The 19,067-nt window shown below is 47.5% G+C and overlaps 4 non-coding genes and 2 pseudogenes across 4 annotated transcripts; all 6 read left to right on the forward strand.

Annotated features, from left to right (window-relative positions):
* Positions 1-999: 999 nt before the first annotated feature.
* TRNAN-GUU (transfer RNA asparagine (anticodon GUU)) lies at positions 1,000-1,073 on the forward strand. Its single transcript has one exon. It is a non-coding gene; the product is annotated as a tRNA-Asn (tRNA).
* Positions 1,074-1,662: 589 nt separating this feature from the next.
* Positions 1,663-1,736, forward strand: TRNAN-GUU (transfer RNA asparagine (anticodon GUU)). Its single transcript has one exon. It is a non-coding gene; the product is annotated as a tRNA-Asn (tRNA).
* Positions 1,737-1,993: 257 nt separating this feature from the next.
* TRNAN-GUU (transfer RNA asparagine (anticodon GUU)) lies at positions 1,994-2,067 on the forward strand. Its single transcript has one exon. It is a non-coding gene; the product is annotated as a tRNA-Asn (tRNA).
* Positions 2,068-2,374: 307 nt separating this feature from the next.
* Positions 2,375-3,572, forward strand: LOC144104786 (uncharacterized; annotated as a pseudogene).
* Positions 3,573-6,199: 2,627 nt separating this feature from the next.
* LOC144133307 (uncharacterized) lies at positions 6,200-7,272 on the forward strand (annotated as a pseudogene).
* Positions 7,273-7,625: 353 nt separating this feature from the next.
* On the forward strand, positions 7,626-7,699 carry TRNAN-GUU (transfer RNA asparagine (anticodon GUU)). The gene has a single exon. It is a non-coding gene; the product is annotated as a tRNA-Asn (tRNA).
* Positions 7,700-19,067: the final 11,368 nt, after the last annotated feature.

Genomic DNA, 19,067 nt, shown 5'->3' on the forward strand with positions numbered 1-19,067 from the left:
ACATGCGAGAAGTTGTACTTTCTTTTCGACTACTGTACGCGCGTTTTTCACTTGAGTACTTGTGTAATGTTTCCAAAAAAGAGTTGTATAAGAATCTCGTGGAAACAATGCTGCCGATTCCCATTTATCGTTTACCGCACCGTGGAGGCCCAGGACGAGACGTCTTAAAACGAATTAAAAGAATGCCGGTTAAACCAACCATAAAAACATTCTTCTTTAATTTACATTGTAACACACTTCCTGTTAAGACGTGGCTGTATGAAAAGGGGATTTTCGTCCCATGGACGACCAACTGCCTACTATTCAGAACGCCTGAAACGGTGGAGCACGTGTTTCTTGAATGTTGGGACCCAATTTCTTATTGGGATGTCCTCCAACGAACCGTGAAAAAAAGATTTTCCCCTGCATCCATACGACATCAGGTTTTTGCCGATCACAAACGAAGGAGGAGTGCCATATGATTTAATCATGCTCTTGGGCCTCCACAGCCTTTGGAGGACACGAATGCAAGCGCGACATGCCGATGTTAATGTCCGTTCGGTGCGAGAAATCTTTATTGAAAGTGTTGTGAGCCTGAGAGAAGTGTATCGTGCGCAAGCTGAACCGCCCGAATGGACCTCTGTTCTGGACGACTTAGTTGTCTTGAGAAGATTTTAACCTCTCCCGTGTCAGCCAAGTAGGCTGCTGCTATATTTATCATTTCTTCTTTTGTTTTAGCATGTAAGAATCGGCAATAAAGAAAAAAAAGACAAGGTTGGCTGTGCGACATGCAGACGTTGTTGTTCGGTCTTCCCGTGAAATTTTTATTGATAGTGTTACATACATTGCAGAGGTGTATCGCGCACAAACAGAGCCGTCGCAATGGATGGCTGTTCTTGACGATTTGGTCAGACTCAAAAAATTGTAACCACGCCAGGCCTGCCTGTACTGGTGTATTTTAGTCGTGTCTGTATTGTTTGAATTGTTGTCTGAGGAGGCAATAAAGAAAAAAAAAACTCAGCCTCCGTGGCGCAATCGGCTAGCGCGTTCGGCTGTTAGCCGGAAGGTTGGAGGTTCGAGCCCTCCCGGAGGCGATCTTGTATTTTTTGTTCTTCATTTCATCCCCTCCCTCTCTTTTTAGTTTTCATCGTTAGCGCTTGTCCGCACCTTATGTTTAGCTGTTCTTGTATGCTTCTTCTCTGCCTTGTTCACCTCTATAAAAATGAGCAAGCTCTGTTACGCTGCTTCTGCCATTTTATGCATTCCAACTTCCTTTAGTTCGATAATGAATCGTAACCTAATAGCCCAGCTTGCTACACTTCTTGAGTCGAGCTGTGCTCTCGTGCCACTCAGCCTCCGTGGCGCAATCGGCTAGCGCGTTCGGCTGTTAACAGGAAGGTTGGAGGGTCGAACCCTCCGGGAGACGATCTTGTACTTTTGTTTTTCATTTCATCCCCTCCCTCTCTTTTTAGTTTTCATCGTTAGCGCTTGTCCGCACCTTATGTTTAGCTGTTCTTGTATGCTTCTTCTCTGCATTTATCATCTCTATAAAAATGAGCAAGCTGTGTTACGCTGCTTCTGCCATTTTATGCATCCCCACTTCCTTTTGTTCGATAATGAATCGTAACATAATCGCCCAGCTTGCTACACTTCTTGAGTCGAGCTGTGCTCTCGTGCCACTCAGCCTCCGTGGCGCAATCGGCTAGCGCGTTCGGCTGTTAACCGGAAGGTAGGAGGTTCGAGCCCTTCTGGAGGCGATCTTGTATTTTTTGTTTTTCATTTTATCCCCTCCCTCTCTTTTTAGTTTTCATCGTTAGCGCTTGTCCGCACCTTATGTTTAGCTTTTCATATATGCTTCTTCTCTGCCTTGTTCATCTCTATAAAAATGAGCAAGCTCTGTTACGCTGCTTTGCCATTTTATGCATCCCCACTTCCTTTAGTTCGATAATGAATCCTAACGTAATCGCCCAGCTTGCTACACTTCTTGAGTCGAGCTGTGCTCTCGTGCCTCTCAGCCTCCGTGGCGCAATCGGCTAGCGCGTTCGGCTGTTAACCGGAAGGTTGGAGGTTCGAGCCCTCCCGGAGGCGATCTTGTGTTTTTTGTTCTTCATTTCATCCCCTCCCTCTCTTTTTAGTTTTCATCGTTAGCGCTTGTCCGCACCTTATGTTTAGCTTTTCATATATGCTTCTCTGCCTTGTTCATCTCTATAAAAAAGAGCAAGCTCTGTTACGCTGCTTCTGCCATTTTATGCATCCCCACTTCCTTTAGTTCGACAATGAATCGTAACCTAGTCGCCCTGCTTGCTACACTTCTTGAGTCGAGCTGTGTTCTCGTGCCACTCAGGCTCTGTGGCTCAATCGGATTCTACTTCCGGCCACCGAGCGTGACGGACGTATGATGACGGGCTCCGTAGGAGCGGCTTCAGCGGCCATGTCTGGCCGCGGTAACAGGTTTACTGATGAGGAAAATGCTTACCAGGTTGTTCTGCCAGGATTGCCTACAGGGCGTTTCGTTGTAAATACAGTTTTTTTGCACGCCGATATCAGAGCCCGCCCGTACCGGGTCGAGGATTTCCGGGATGCCCTAGCTTAGCACGCGCTGCTCCCCGATGTTATCGCCCTGGGGGCGTATCGGATGAGCCACGTCTGGGCAGTCACTCTCAAGGATTCCGAAGCCGTAACGAAGATGTTGAGCGTCGGTGAAATGCTTGTGAAAGAAAGCCGCTGCCTGGTTATTGACCCGACCAATCAGGATGTGCGACTGAAGCTGCACTGGCTGCTGCACAACGTACCGGACGAAGACGTATGTACGTGCTGCCTTTGCGCCGTATGGGAAAGTCGCGGAAATCGCTCGAGAGCGTTGGCGAGTGCGGGGTGTGCTAGAAAAGGGCTCGACAACGAGGCTCGTCACACTAAAATTGAAAGCCGGAGTTAAGCTTGACGACTTGCCGCACCAGCTGAACGTTAGCGGTGAGTTGGCGCTGGTCGTCGTACCAGGCTGTCCCCCGTTGTGCCTACGCTGTCGCAATACGGGCCACATCCGAAAAGAGTGTCGAGTCCCACGTTGCGGAGCCTGCCGACGGTTCGGCCACGAAGACGGCCAATGTGCCCGCACTTATACGAGCATTGCTGGCCCCGGGACCAGTGAAGACACGGCTGAGCTGCTAATGGACGAGGCGGACGCGGAGGACGCGGCCCGTGAAACTGGGCAGCCAGCGACACGGGATGGACCTACGTTGACGCGCCTGACGAAGCAAGAGGCGAAGACGTCCACCGCAGTTGCGCCGGACGTACCAGTGCAGCGTGACCTACCAACAGAACCCGTGAGCACACAGAAGGAAGCGCCAGGAGGTGTTGCTGAAAATCCCGATAACGAAGGACCGGACAACAGCGAGGCCATGGATTCCAGCCAGGAGGCTGCCGGCCTCATAGCTGGGAAGCGCTCCCACGAGGAAAGCGTGGGTGAAAAGCCACAGGTAGGCGCTGGCGCTGACGAGCCGCCGTCGAAATCCCCGGGAGTTCGGCGCTCGTCTTTGAAACCACGGCCCAACTTTGCGGCCGAGACACGGCAGGCGGGGAAGCCGCCTCCCTAGCGCAGCAATGTGTTTGTGTAAGTGTGTTCCTGTTTTCCGCGGTTGTGGGTGGAAGTACCAAGCAGAGGTAGTTCCAATGTCTGGAAAGGCCGGTGGAGGACTGCCTAGCGGTTTTCCCGGTGCCTGCAAACGGACTAATGGATTGGCGACGCAGCACAGAGCACGATGTGAGTCTATAAGTGTTTCGTCTGTTATGGTGGGCACTGTACATCATATGTCAGCTATTCCTTACGCATGGCGATGAAACTCGACACAGCTCTGCGCATAGCAACATTGAATGTGAGGGGTCTTGGTGCTCGTAGGCGCCAATGCCAACTTAATCGTCTTCTTGCTGACAATGCGCTGGACATTGTAGCTGTACAGGAGACAAAAGATTGAAAGTGAGGAGTTTACTGGACGTATGGTGTCCACCTTTAGTGCGTTGTTTAATGTCTGTGTTTGCCATTCTGTTGGCACCTCGGGTGGGTGCGCCCTTTTTCTGCGAAATAAATTAGGCATCAGTGTGCAGTCGATTTTTTCTTGTCCAAATGGACGCCTTCTTGTAGTTGACTTTTCTTTTTCGAAGTTATGCTGGCGCATTATATGCGTGTATTCACTGAGCGTTGACTCGGAACGACAAGAATTTTTTAACAGATTGAAGTCTTACATTGTTTGTGATAAAGTGCTGTTGTTTTTGAGTGATTTCAACTGTGCGTGTGCCGCCGCCGATCGAGTGAAGCGTCCGCCTGTGCGTGATAAGAGTGCACAATTATTAAACGCTTTGGTTAATGACAACTGCTTAGAGGATATTGGCAGCATATTTACCTGCGGTAATAGACCGCTATACACACACTTTCAACGTGATAGCCATGCCAGATTGGATAGAATTTATGCATCTGTTGAACTTGTGCCCCTTTGCACAGGTTACAAAGTTGAACCTGTGGCGTTTAGTGATCATTGTCTTGTGATAGGAAGTTTCGGTGTGAAAGAAAGGTGTACACGCTTCAAATGGAATCTTTGGAAATTCAATGCCAAACTCTTGGAGGATGAGGGATTTTTAAAAACCATCGTAAATGAAATGCAGAGGCTGCTCGAGGAGCGGCCCAGTCTTTTTGCCGTTCAGTGGGAAGACTTCATAGAGTGGCCAAAAAGTAAAGCCATAGAAAAGAGTTGCTCCAACCGACACAAAGAAAAACAAGAAAAAGCAGCGCGCGAGCAACTGCAGTTTTTATTAAGCATGGAAAGCTCCGAGCCCGGGAGATATGCAAAAGATATAAGGGATGTGAAAAGCCAGCTTGAAAGACTTGACAGTGAAAGGTATAAAGCAGCAGTTATACGCGCAAGGGCACAAAAACTGTGGGCCGGTGAAACGCCGACAAAGCGAGCCTTAACAGATGAAAAGCGGTACGCTAGACAGAAAGAAATCATGCAGATAAGAAATGGTGCTGAAATTTCATGTGATGCCAATGTAATCCAGCAGTCATTTCAAAAGTACTTCAACGACCTTCTTGGCCAAGTAAGAGAGATTGGTGATGCTTTCACTTCAGACTTTTTGTCGTTCATGCCAAGACTTGAGGATGATGTAAAGGAGAGCCTTGAGGTACCCATAACTGAGAATGAAATAGAATCTGCAATTGACGACTTACAGACAGGTAAAGCTCAAGGACCTGATGGGCTGGGCGCCGAGTTTTACAAAACATTTATGCCCATAGTCGCTCAGTTACTGCTAAGAGTGCTGGATGAGGCGTATGAACGTGAGCAAGTACCGCTGTCATTCACCACATCGCACATTGTGTTGATCCCAAAATCAGATGACCCAGAGACGCGATTGTTGGTTGGGTCCTATCGCCCGATAAGCCTCACCAACGTTGACTACAATATATTCATGAAGGTCCTAGCTAGGAGATTCCAGAGCGTAATAACAAAATTGGTTGGACCGCACCAGACTTGCGGAATTAAAGGACGCAGCATTGCCACGAATGTACATGTCGCACGTACTGTATTGGAATGCTGTGATGCGATGGGGGACCGCATTGCTATGATGCAGCTGGATTTGGCAAAATCCTTTAATCGCGTGTCACATGGTGTACTTTTTCACATATTAGAGCACGGTAACGTTGGCCGCATAATCATAGAAGGCGTCAGAATGGCATATGCAAACTACCACGCGCATTGTTCTAAATGGTGACCTCACAGATAGGCTGGCAGTGCGTTCGTCAGTAAGGCAGGGATGCCCTCTGTCGCCCCTTTTGTTTGCGGCTTACCTAGAGCCACTATGTTTAGCTATTGCCAAAAGTGACCGCATCTCGGGCTTTCGATTGCAGTCGGCACATGTCAAAATCCTCGCTTACGCGGACGATATCGCAGTCTTCTTTTCCAATCGAGACAGTATTACTGAAGTGATCAGTATCGTTGATAAATTTTGTAAGCAGACACGGTGTATGGTAAACTGGGATAAGAGCTCTGGATTTTGGCACGGTGACTGGGAAACGAGGCCTGATCACTTTTCCGGGCTGCGATGGTCTTGCCTGCCAACACAATATCTCGGCGTCCCCCTTAACTGTTATCAAGACCCAAGTGAAAGTTGGAACGAGCAATGCTCAAGGGCGAGGGAGAAAGCAGATGCATGGCAAGGGAGGCAGTTCTCAATGTTTTCACGCGCCTCTATCTGCAACCTTTTCCCTGTTTCGAAAATGTGGTACTTGATGAATGTTCTGTGTGCGAGTCGGGCCAGCATTCAAAAGATGCATCGCGTGTTTGCTGTGTTTATTTGGGCGTCAAGCTGGGAGAGAACTAGCCGTACCAATTTGTTTCTTTCGGTTAAACGAGGAGGGCTCGGCCTCGTGCACCTATTCTTGCGCCAAGTTGTGTCGCGTTTCATCTTTCTCCGAGATCAAAGGGATCCTTTTCTGCGGACTGTTATCCAAGTAAGGTTGCAGAGACTCCTCCCAGAAATCGTTGTCTCATGCTGTGAAGGTATGTGCGGTGCTGTCAATGGGTACATGCGAGAAGTTTTACTTTCTTTTCGACTACTGTACGCGCGTTTTTCACTTGAGTACTTGTGTAATGTTTCCAAAAAAGAGTTGTATAAGAACCTTGTGGAAACAATGCTTCCGATTCCCATTTATCGTTTACCGCACCGTAGAGGCCCAGGACAAGACGTCTTAAAACGAATTACAAGAATGTCGGTTAAACCAACCGTAAAAACATTCTTTAATTTACATTGTAACACACTTCCTGTTAAGACGTGGCTGCATGAAAAGGGGATTTTCGTCCCATGGAACGACCAACTGCCTACTATGCAAAAAGCCTGAAACGGTGGAGCACGTGTTTCTTGAATGTTGGGACCCAATTTCTTATTGGGATGTCCTCCAACGAACCGTGAAAAAAGATTTTCCCCTGCATCCATACGGCATCAGGTTTTTGCCGATCACAAACGAAGGAGGAGTGCCATATGATTTAATCATGCTCATGGGCCTCCACAGCCTTTGGAGGACACGAATGCAAGTGCGACATGCCGATGTTAATGTCCGTTCCGTGCGAGAAAACTTTTTTGAAAGTGTTGTGAGCCTGAGAGAAGTGTATCGTGCGCAAGCTGAACCGCCCGAATGGACCTCTGTTCTGGACGACTTAGTTGTCTTGAGAAGATTTTAACCTCTCCCGTGTCAGCCAAGTAGGCTGCTGCTGTTTTTATCATTTCTACTTTTGTTTTAGCATGTAAGAATCGGCAATAAAGAAAAAAAAGCTCTGTGGCTCAATCGGCTAGCGCGTTCGGCTGTTAACCGGAAGGTTGGAGGTTCGAGCCCTCCCGGAGGTGATCTTATATTTTTGTTTTTCATTTCATCCCCTCCATCTCTTTTTAGTTTTCATCGTTAGCGCTTGTCCGCACCTTATGTTTAGCTGTTCTTATATGCTTCTTCTCTGCCTTGTTCATCTCTATAAAAATGAGCAAGCTCTGTTACGCTGCTTCTGCCATTTTATGCATCCCCACTTCCTTTAGTTCTATAATGAATCGTAACCTAGTCGCCCTGCTTGGTACACCTCTTGAGTCGAGCTGTGCTCTCGTGCCACTCAGGCTCTGTGGCTCAATCGGCTAGCGCGTTCGGCTGTTAACCGGAAGGTTGGAGGTTCAAGCCCTCCCGGAGGCGATCTTATATTTTTGTTTTTCATTTCATCCCCTCCATCTCTTTTTAGTTTTCATCGTTAGCACTTGTCCGCACCTTATGTTTAGCTGTTCTTATATGCTTCTTCTCTGCCTTGTTCATCTCTATAAAAATGAGCAAGCTCTGTTACGCTGCTTCTGCCATTCATGGCCAGGATTCTGGTTCATCCGCTCCTAGTTCACAACGCTGCCACCACGGGCCGCATGAAGTTGAGCTCCTCCTCCTTCTCTTAGAGTCTTCCTCCCGGTTTGAGAGAGAGACGCTAGTAAGCTTCGCCCATTGTCCGCTTTGTGTGTCCTCCCCTCAAGCCAAGCTCCTCGGGAGGGGGGCACCCTTCGCGTTTCTGTTTTTTTTTTGCACCCAGCGTGTTCGAAACGGGCTGACTGTGCGGCTCCCCTAGTCTGTTCCTTTACTGCGGTGCAAGAAAAGAAAGAAGTTGGGTTGGGGTTGAAGCGGTGTACACGCCCCGTCTTTGTCCGACTTTGAGGGGCCATTTGTCAAAAACTACTGGCCGTATATATGCACATCACACAAGATATGGCTAAACGTTCCAGAATTGTGCCAAGGCCCAGCTATCACTCAGTGAGTCCAGAGCATAATGTGTCTGTGTCTGTGTCTTCATGGTAAATGGTGTTTTGCTGTGCAGAAAATCTGATGACTGGTGACAGAACAGAACTAGCGGCCGTATAAGCATCAGTAAGAACCTTGTGTTGCGCATTTGTTTACACGTCAGTGTTTTTATTTTTTCGAAAGAGGTTGCAGTTATAACCTGACTCACCATAATTGTCAAGTTTTTTCGCAACGGGGAAAAAAATTACGGACAACAATTAAGTCTACTGACGAGCTGTGAAGGAGAAAGCTTGCAGCGTGGTGTTCGGCTGCGGCGATGGCGTGCTGCTCTAATGCAATGGCCAGCCAAGCTGATCAGTTCACGCCGCCCGAATGGAAGTTGATGAAGGCGACGATACCCAAACCCAGCTCGAGCCCCTGTGCTTCCTTTTTTCGAGTTGAGTTGTCGACAGAAGGACGAAAGGAAAAGCACGGGCTTGCTTACTGGCTCAATACGGAGCCACGCCCAGCTGCCTGCGTGCTGATAGTAGGAGGTGAAAGATGGGAGTAAAGAGACAGAAGAAAAGCGCGCGCAATAGCCCGTAGGCCACGGGCCAATCCCGGAGGCAGTGCAATACCGGGCTGACCTGCGCCAGAGTGCGTTACGCCAAGCACTCCGCCATACTTTCAAAAATATGCGTAACACCCAAGCCTCAAGGGCCCATTTGAGATATTAAGCCAGGTATGTGAATGGCATCCCACTTCGAAAGCGGACCGGGGATTGAGCCACACCCGAATACTCGATCCTGTGCTTCCTTGCTATCGCTCCCCTTTATATTTCTCCCCGATATCATTTCCCTTTCTCCTCCGCCGGCTGCAGCTCGGGTGGTTAAGATATTAGATAGCAATTGCCACGGCCGGCAACATTATTTTCCTTCACGTTTGATGCGAAAGCTTCACTATGCTACCTCGTAACGATTTCGCGGTGCTTACGGTTTTGACCTTCAAGTGGGCCAGAGGTCAGTCCTCTCACGGCGTGGTTCGAGCGTCCACCGATATATGTGAGACAGTTACTGCGCCATTTCCTTTCCTCAAAACCAATTTTAGAAACTAACCTTGAAATTAAAAATTGAAAATTGGTTTTTTGAGAAAGGAAATGGCGCAGTATCTGTCTTTCATATCGGCTGACACCTGAACCGCGCCGTAAAGGGAAAATGGAGGGAGTGAAAAAAAAGAAGAAAAAGGTGCCGTAGTGGAGGGTTCTGGAATAATTTAGACCACCTGGGGATGTGTAGCGTGCACTGACATCGCGCCCTATCCACTGAGCCAATGCGGCGGGTTCCCTTCGTGGGTGCGAACCCACTTCGGAAAGTATTTTATTTACGAAACTTAATTTTTCTTTTTCTGATTAGGTCACGTGGTTTTTCCAAACCTCTGGGGAGGACAACGCCTGATTTTCCTCCTTATGAGCTGCTATGCTTTCGCAAAAATGAAAATATGCTGCCTTCTACTTACGAACGGCGCTGATCATTTTACCTAGGCTGCTTGCACACAGCATGTGTTTCCTGCATTTATACACAAGTATGGTGACAGGTTGCTCAGCGTACAAATTATTGAATAATACCATTTAAACGTGTAACCATTTTCGGGATGCGCTTGTAAAGGAATTGTACCTGCATGCACGTGACTTTCTGGTGCCCTAGTTCACTGCCTTTTTCTGCATGTGTGTGCGTGTGTGTGTTGGGCTGAGTGTGTGGGTGTGCGCGCGCGCGCCACGGTAGAGTCCGTTGCATGCAGTGGCGCAAAAACGCGGAGCTCCCACTTGGCTTGTCGCAAGTTTGGCTTGGTTAGGAGGGCGAGGGCCTGCTCAGGATGTGAAGCTTTTAAGTTCCATGGCTGATCACCGGCCTGTCTTATGACGTAGGGATAATGTAAACAGGAAATTCGAGAATGTAACATGCAACCAGATCCCTCGGATTTTTTTTTCATCACATTACTCCGCATGAACATGTCCAGATATCGAGAACCACACGCTCGAGACAACACAGGCTTTTTGCGCGCGTGGTTTTCTTCCACCGGCCTTGAGGAAACGCGCGCGCCCATTTTCATACGACAGTAATTCATGTCCCCATAAAAAAAAGACATGCTATGCTTGATGAATCGTTTATCTTCAAGACAGTCACGTTTTCATGCCCGCCCCCCAAGTCGCCACGTGCTCGTCGGCCATGGCGGCCTCGTCGACGGCGACGTGCGCAAGCAGTCATATCGGAAAAGAGCGGGCTTTCTGCGCACCTATTCGCTCGCGTCAGCCGCCGCCTCATCAACCGTCGTCGGACGCCGTGCGAAAATTATCTGGTAGGTCCACATTGGTGGCGGCGCTCACCATCGGGTGAAAATCGCCGGCCTCACGCCGTAAAAACGCCTCATGCATCCCGGCATTAAACGCTGTGGCTGAGCGGGGTTAAGATACTAGATTACGATACCTGGTGGCATGACCAAGCGCCGTCACATGTCCGAGATGGGAGGTGCACTAGCGGGTGGCTGTTGGTTGGTTATACGGTCGAGTGCTCATTGCTCGCCGGGCTAAATGTTACGTCATGAGACCATGCGAAATAGCCTGAAATTTCGAATACAAAATATGCAGATGACACCAAGCCGCAGAAAAGACCTGTTAATGCTATAGCATCATACCAACAAGGCGGAGCTAAGTGTTCCCCAAATTTCTTAATTTCAGCGCGATTTCTTTTCTTTGTTCAAAAGTACTGCTCATAGTGCTGCCGCAATGAGGAGTTGTGTAGTCAAGTCATCAATGTTGTACTTTGCGATCGTTATGGAGCGCTTGGATTTTGATGTAGGCGAAATGCTAGTGGTCCGTGTACTGTTCGATTTCAGTGCATGTTAAAGAACCTCAGCTGGTCGAAATTTCCGGAGTCTTTCACTACGGCGTTCCTCATAGCCTGAGTCGCTTTGGGACGATAAACCATAAACCAAAATGCATGGAATTATTATACGGCTTATAGAAAAGCGTGATGAAGGAGATTCCACAATTATTTTTGGGTGTGACATAACTATGAGGGATCGGAAAGCAAGCATTCCTTTTTCACGTTGTAAGAACTCGCTCAGCGGCAGCTGGAGCTGTGATGCGCCAAACATACCTTTTCACGTATTTGAAAGCACTGCCTGACAAATGTTTCAAAGATGATTAGAGATCATATAACGGCAGCAATGCGTCCCACCCGGTCCTCTTCGTTCCTTCTGTTGTTTTTCGTAACTGATCTAAATTGGGATCCAAGTGGAGACACATCACTTATGTTAAAGCTGAAATTTACTAACGTACCCTGACGCCCGGATCTACATGACGTTACTCACCAGCATGGTGACGTGACTCGATTACGACCGACGCTGAATACCTCCGGGAATTCGGTCCCCTCGCCGTCAACTGTGAATGCTGAGGCGGCCGCAGATAGAACATGCCATCGCAAATGAGAATCTCCAAAAGGAGGCCATATTAGGTTCAGGAGTGAAGTTGAAAATAGCGAAAATTAAATGTAGCAATGAGTACATTCAGTTTAACTTCTTCAGCCTACCGAATTTCCTAACCTGTTGAGTGTTTTGCTCAATTCTTTGTTCCTGTCCTTTTGTGCAAGTTGAAAAAAAAATAACGGTGGTTTAGCTTTGGTTAAACCTGGAGTGGCGCGATAGCTACAGCTGCCCGAGTGGAACTTGGTCACGTGACCAAACACGTGACCAACAACGTGATCAGCCGCACCACGTGACCAACCACGTGACAGGGTGGCGGCGCATCTACAGGGTGTCAACGCAGCCACAGGGTGGCGGTGCCGCCACCACCACGGCGCCGCCACGTTGAAGGCTCGAAATGCTGCCGTAATAATCGCTACAAAAACTCGTACAAAAAATCAAAGCGGCAGTTTACTTGACATGACAGAATACATTTATTATCGCATCACATCATGGCGCAGAAAAGGTCTAAACGATACATTTCGACAGTTTGCTAGAAATACACAATGCACTTATGCACAGAACCAGCTTGAGAAAGTGTCGGTAGTAAATATTAAGTATGGCAAAACTTTACACTTTCTACATAGACGTGTACCACTTGCAACCGCCACATCGTCGAGAACCGCCGCGTTCAAGTGAGACGCCAGAAACGCTGCCCGTCGGTGTGCGTCTGTAGAACTTCGTGTTTAAACATAGCAATGGGATGGAGTATATGTGTTTCGGACGCTGCAGCCTCTGGCCAGGCCTTTTCCTGGACGCTGGGTTGCCCCGCCGCTCCGTGGGCCGAGTGGTTCAGATTGTGCGAGATTTTTACTTAATAAAACGACATATGTGACTGAAGCAGCGGAAATAAGGAACATTTTGAAAGCATCCTGCTCCTCTATAGTTCGCTCCTTAAATACAGACGACCTTCATTATATGCACTGTCAGGGAGAAGAGTGTAAGTGCATTTAATATGAAATAACGGCTGAAACGCCCGTCGTCCGGTTGGGAAGACGGCGACGCCGATGCATGGAAGGCGTACGACGCTGTTGCCACGGCCGTTGCATGAGTCGTTTCCATCACCGCGGTTTGTGAACAGCGGCGGCTGTTCCAACGAGGCCATTAAGTAGTTCAGTGCACTGCTGTGCCCGTGTAGACGACTAATACGTCTCAGGCGTTTCATAGTAGCGTGCCGGGGAGTGACTGGTGCTGGATGGATCCCGTTCTCCGCGGCTGTTCTCATTAGACTGCAATGTGAGCAGACGGCTCTGTTCGCGGTCGTCTCGATATGATCTGTTCCCTGTATTGGTTGTCTCGCCGTCGCCGCAAGTGATGGGGACGCATGTCCAACATTCTTGGGCAGAAATTTTTAATACAGGAAACTTTAAGGTACTGATATAGACATATTGCGAGTATTCGTCCATTCTTCCTACATGTATCAAAATCATTATGTTTCCGTCGCTCACATCGAGCACATATAACTGCCATAAAAAACAGATGGGGGAACGTTTTTGACGACAGCAAAAACGTTTAATAGCTAAAAAAATCGTCCAGTCGCCGTGTGTGTGCGTCTTTTCGCTGTGTTCGTTTTTTTACTGTTTTTTGTTCGTGAACGTGTACCAACTGACCCAGTTTTCAACTCTACTAAAATTTAAGCTTGCCAATGCGAGTTCTGCGCATGTATTGATGGTTATATGGTTAAATCTTACAATGTACGTAAATATTGCCTCCACCGAAACGCTGCCGCCGCGGTTGGGTTCGGAGCCGGGTACTCCGGATCGGCGGCCGAGCGCCCTAGCCACTGAGCCACCGCGGCGGGGGTGAGCATGCAATGTCAATTGAGACGTAGACGGGGGTTGAGAATGGAACGCCACTGACTGAAAGTGAAACGCTATCTCCTGAAACAGACACTATCGAATTTTGAACGCTGCCGACAGTGATTGCATTGAAGCGCTGCCAATCTGGAACAGAACGCTCACCTATCCTCTCTTCCTGTCCCCTCACCTCTTTCATTTCATTTCTCCATTCTGCCTGCTATCCTTTATTTCCGCTGCCCCAGCTCAGGTGCTTCAGTATCGATGGCAGATGCCGGGGCTAGCAAAAATCTTTTCCTTCCTTTTTACTATTATTTTTAATAAAACCACTACCACCACCACCAACCGCCACACATCACTAGGCTGGTTGTGAGGAAAGGAGAGGTGCAACATTCGCGCTACAATGAGGTCAGCCACATGAACCGCGCCGTTTCGCAGGGAACATAGGCAGCCAGAGGTGCACTGCGAAGGCATTTCAAGCGTGCACTGCAGTAATTATAAAACACAATTGGCCTAATCTTGATGAAACCCAAAAAACACAAAACAACACAGCGTGGCGCGATACAAAAAATATAAACATATCATACATGAATACAGATACAGCGTGTAAATATTGCACATCAAGGAAGATTATCACAAATATGGCGAAGAACGAAGAACATTTACTGCACATATAAGTCGCCACAAGCACAAACAAAGCATTTCACTCTCGTTTAGTCGTACCAGCGAGAATGCGAGTTTTAGCATTGAGTGAAGAGACATAGTAAACCGTTCAAGCTGCAAGTGTGCACATACTGCACTACAAAAATTCTTGATGAATATTTCATTAAAAAAGTAAGAAATGATAAAAACTGAGGCATACAGACTTGTGAAACATCGCGAGGAGGCAATTGCTAATTGCAGGCAATTTTTGCTAATAGAAGTCAAGTCGACTGCTGAAAACATCGTTTTTCTCTTTCTTTGCGAAGCATTTCACGCAGTTTGGGAACTGATTTTACTTTCGCTGAAATGCCAGCAGCTTTCAATTCGGTCCGCAGTTCAACCGCGTCCATATCCTCGATGTAAGCGGGAGGTGTATCCTCGCGCTCCATTTCAGGAGCGCTTCGAGCCCTATTTGTGCGACTCTCTTCAATCATACCCTCAACCCAGTATGAACGATCGTGTTTTTTGTACGCTCGACTTGTTGTTACGTGCGCGCTATTCTCAAGGCGTTTTGCCAGCTTCAGCGCATCGGCAGCCGCATTCCATTTATTGGATCTTGCATGATGCAAATGCTTCAGAATATCATTCTTTTTCTCAATGCCTTCGCTCGAAAACCACCCCAAACACTTGAATTCTTTATGCTTATTTGAGGCATGACAGACAAGAATATGCATATATGGCGTCATTCTTTCAGCCCCGTAACCCTTAGCCCTCGTTCTACAAGTTCTAAGTACGTTTTATGGAATTTGGCTATTTCTTGCTCGATGCTTTCGCCGGTCGTGTTATGTTCAAAATGATCAAAAATGCGACTAAGCATTTTCCAAAGTGAGATGATTCTTTTTTTCTGTTTCCGGGCTGAGTTTTCCAGTGAGCCTCTCTGGCAGCATTTCGAGCAGGCGCTCGCAGGAGTCTCCTTGAATACAGGTGAAATTTTTTCCTTTTCTTCCGTCCTGCCACAGTTCAAATTTTACACCACAGCTATTAATTGCCTGCACAATTGCTTCCACGTGAGTGCTCTTGGTGTTTAAGTTCGTAACTTTATCGCGGTTGTCTTTGTCCATTGCTTCGACAATCAATCCATCAACCAGGCGATTAACGACTCTAATGCGCATGTGTAAAATGTCTGGAACCACAAATGCAGGTTCAATGTTGAATAGGGGAACGACTTTCATTCCGAATTCTTTAACAATGCCGTCCTCCCTCATGTTTTTTAGAGTGCGCAGAAGAGGCGGCTTATTACACTCCTCTGTGTTTGCCTCAGCTCTGCTTCGTTCCTTTAAATTAATACGACATGAAGGACATGGGTGCCTAGAAGACGCTGACTGCAATCCTTGAACCATGAGCAAGAATTTTAGATCTGAGCCCAGACAGACTATGACGGGAACTTCCTGTCCTTCCAAGCTGACACTGCCCTTTTCACAACACTGTTAACTTCGTCTATCAAATCCTTCAAACTTTCTCTAATCTGAAAATAGTTTTCAGAGACTTCGACGACTGCGAGCAGGCGATGTAAGGTATGGCTCTGCAGCCTCCGGCTGCTGTCAATCAGGAGAAAAGATAGAGTTGTCCAGCTTGTTCGTGTGCTGACTACACAGCCATCTCCTTCTATTTTGACCAAAATTGGCTGCGACCTGAGCTGTTCTCCTGTCATACCTCTATTCACTGCGTACCCCGCAACGGCAGTTTCAAGTTCGTGCACAAAAGACACCTGAGCGCCAGCTGCTTCTCCTAGGGCTTTAAACACAGCAGTGCTTTCGTCTAGTTTTTGCCTGTATGAATTGATGACACGGAGCGAGGGTAAATTAGGGACAGCTGAAGACATTTTTTCCCAAAAAACATTGCTTACAAAGTGGTTGTCTAAGAACGCGGTGATTGCACGGACGCTTTTCTTCTCGGGGGAAGAAAGATCCTGATAGTCAGTTTTACCATTACTGCGGTATTCTTTTTTGATTCCTCGCTCCACGGAGATTCCGTCAATGTCAGAAAAAGTAATTTTGTGCAGTAGCCCTCGAAGGTCTTCTACAACCAACTGGCATAAGTCCAAGCCATAGCTTTCCAAAATTTCTTCTAGCCCTTGAACTATCACGCTGCCTACAGAATGCAGCTTTCTTCTATCGGTGCTTTTCGAACCTTTCCCGACCCTTTTTCCGCAGTTGTTGAGCAAGCGGCAGTTTTTTGCCTGTGATGACAGGCTTTTGTTTTCTTTTTGCAGCTGAAGGCATTTTGCCTCAAAATCCTGAATGGACTTACGCAGTTCAGAAAGAGACCGTTCTGATACACCCTCCATTCGCTTCACTTCTTCTTGTAAAGCTTGAATAATGATGTCCTTGATACTGTTATTTGAATTTTGAACAGAACTTTCCTTATCGAAGGGAATTTTTACATGGCGCTCTTTTTTAAGGAACCCCTCCTTTGCTCGGCCATTAATTTTTCTGTACTGAGTATCTACCGAGGATCAGAGGCTTCTAAATCTTGTCTCTACTGCAACCTTTACACTCTCTGAGATGGACATGTCAAGTGGAATAAAAGATGTTATTGTCTCAAAATAAGATTTCTCCAAAACCGTTTTGTTGCTAAAGATTTCCAGAACTGTCTCATTTGTCAATGTAAATGAAATTGCACATTCAGAAATCTCTAAGCGCAAAGCTCCCGAACTCATTTTTAAGAAATTCTAAACAACACAAATTGAAATGCAAGAATCAATACTATATCGAAAAAAAAAACAGTTCCAAAACGTTTGCTGGCAACACATATGTGAAAGGCGAAAGGCTCACTATTTCTGTGGGTTAGGTTCTGCATGCAACAACCTTCGACACAAGGAACATTTGCAGACTTTCCACAGGATAGCCGTTTGGAAAGAGCTTGCAAGCTTTCTGTCGTGTCACAGCAGCCTTCACACGCACTGGGAACTCAATTGCCACTACACTGCCAAGTTTCGTTTCTCGAGTATGCCACCCAAAGGGAAGATTCAGCTTTGAAAAGTCTGACTCATTGCAAACAATCCAACCCCTTTCGAGCGGCCCTCCTTTCCTACTGAAAACCCATCTAAAGATGTCCAGGTCTATGTTCACCTTGACAAGCCCGCTGGATCGACGGCTGTTGGAAAGTTTCTTTTGCACAGCGTAAAATAATTCCTCAGCAGCAGCTTCCAGTCGTTGTGGCGATGGCTTGCTTGGGTGCTTAAATTCCCGGAGACAGGCGCCGTTCAGATTTTTTCTTGGTTCAACGGAGCAATGCCACTTGGAATATCCTTTCCATTTTATAAGGTATCCCTTGCTCTGTAAAAAAAAGATGGCATGGTGAAACATTTAGCGCAAGAAAACTCGCACACGCCGAGGAACGACAAAACGAAGCACAAGTGAACCAAAGAAAAGACAAAGGAAAGATATGTCACTACGAAATGAAGAGCCAATGATTTTGAATGGTAATTTATGCAAATGTTAACATATCCATTTGTGACGAAATGAGTGCCTTAGAGGACTTAAGTTACTGGGGATTGAAGGGTTTGCTCAAAAGCTTGACCGCGTTATCAACCTTACTGGACTCAGGCTGCCCGTTTAGCGCGAAAAAATATATTTATGAAAAATGCTTTGTCTCTGGCATCATCACTAAGTTTGGAAGTCGAGTGTTCAAAACTGGCGGTAGTAGTAGTAGTAGTAGAAAACATTTATTCATAGAAAGGTAGGATAAAGAGGCGGGAAAAAACAGATTTTGGGTGGAGTCCTTATTTCAGGACCCCAATGTCCACCGAAGTTGCTCTTGCTTGGGATATCAGGCTACGCTGGGTCACCAAATCGGAGCTGAGCAGGGCAGACTCCCACTGTTCCTCGGATTGATGTTTGTCTAGTTCTGGGGGCTTGCTACCGGAGCAGCCCCATGTTACATGGTATGTTGTTGGAAATCCGCCACACCAGGGGCAGATTCCGTCGTATCTATCGGGAAACATGATATGGTATTTGTGTAGGTTTGGGAAGGTGTTCGTCTGTAGTTGTCGCCAGCCCCTCGCCTCTGCCGCCGTTAGCTTCGAGTGTGGTGGGGGATAGACTTGCCTTTGCGTTCGGAGAAGGAGGAGGCGTTCGCCGTACATAGAGGGAAGAGGGGTGACGTCGGGGAGGTTAGTCGCTCGGTTGGTGTATCTCGAGCTAGACTGTCCGCGGCCTCGTTTCCCTCGAGCCCCTCGTGCCCAGGAGCCCAAGTGATTTGGTGCTTGCATGTGGAATTTTTAACATGTGGGGTAGTCAGAATGGGAGCGATGGAGTGTGGAAGTCTGCCAGTGAGGAAGAGCCGACACGCCGACTGGGAGTCTGTAACAATTTTTAGTCCGTTTCGCGTGGTATCGCCGTGCTGGATGGCGAGACCGATTGCGGCCGTTTCTGCTACTGTGGGAGAGCAGTTGCGTAGAGAGGCGCTGGCGATTTCCTTGAAGTTGGTGTCCAAAACTACCGCCACCGCGTTCGTGGAGTTGGGGTACATGGCTGCGTCGACGTATACAGCATTTCGTGCCTGTCGGTGTGTGCGGCGCAGGTAGTCCACTCGCGCCTTTCGTCGTCCCTTTTGTGAGTCGGAGTGAAAACTGGCGGTATACCAATTGCGGAGACATTTTGTTGTAGGAAGTCTCCCTGACTGCCGCGCTTTGGGGCCTCCTACTGTGCAATTTTACCAATTTCTCTAACACATTTTAGTCAATGAAAACCTAAAAACCTAAAGAAAACGTGATCAAGACACCTCTTAAGTTTATATTCCTCGCAGCTTATTTATATGCAAGCTAACAACATTTTTTCAAACAT

The sequence above is a fragment of the Amblyomma americanum genome, chromosome 1, assembly GCF_052857255.1.
Source record: "Amblyomma americanum isolate KBUSLIRL-KWMA chromosome 1, ASM5285725v1, whole genome shotgun sequence".
In the NCBI taxonomy this organism is placed as follows: domain Eukaryota; kingdom Metazoa; phylum Arthropoda; class Arachnida; order Ixodida; family Ixodidae; genus Amblyomma; species Amblyomma americanum.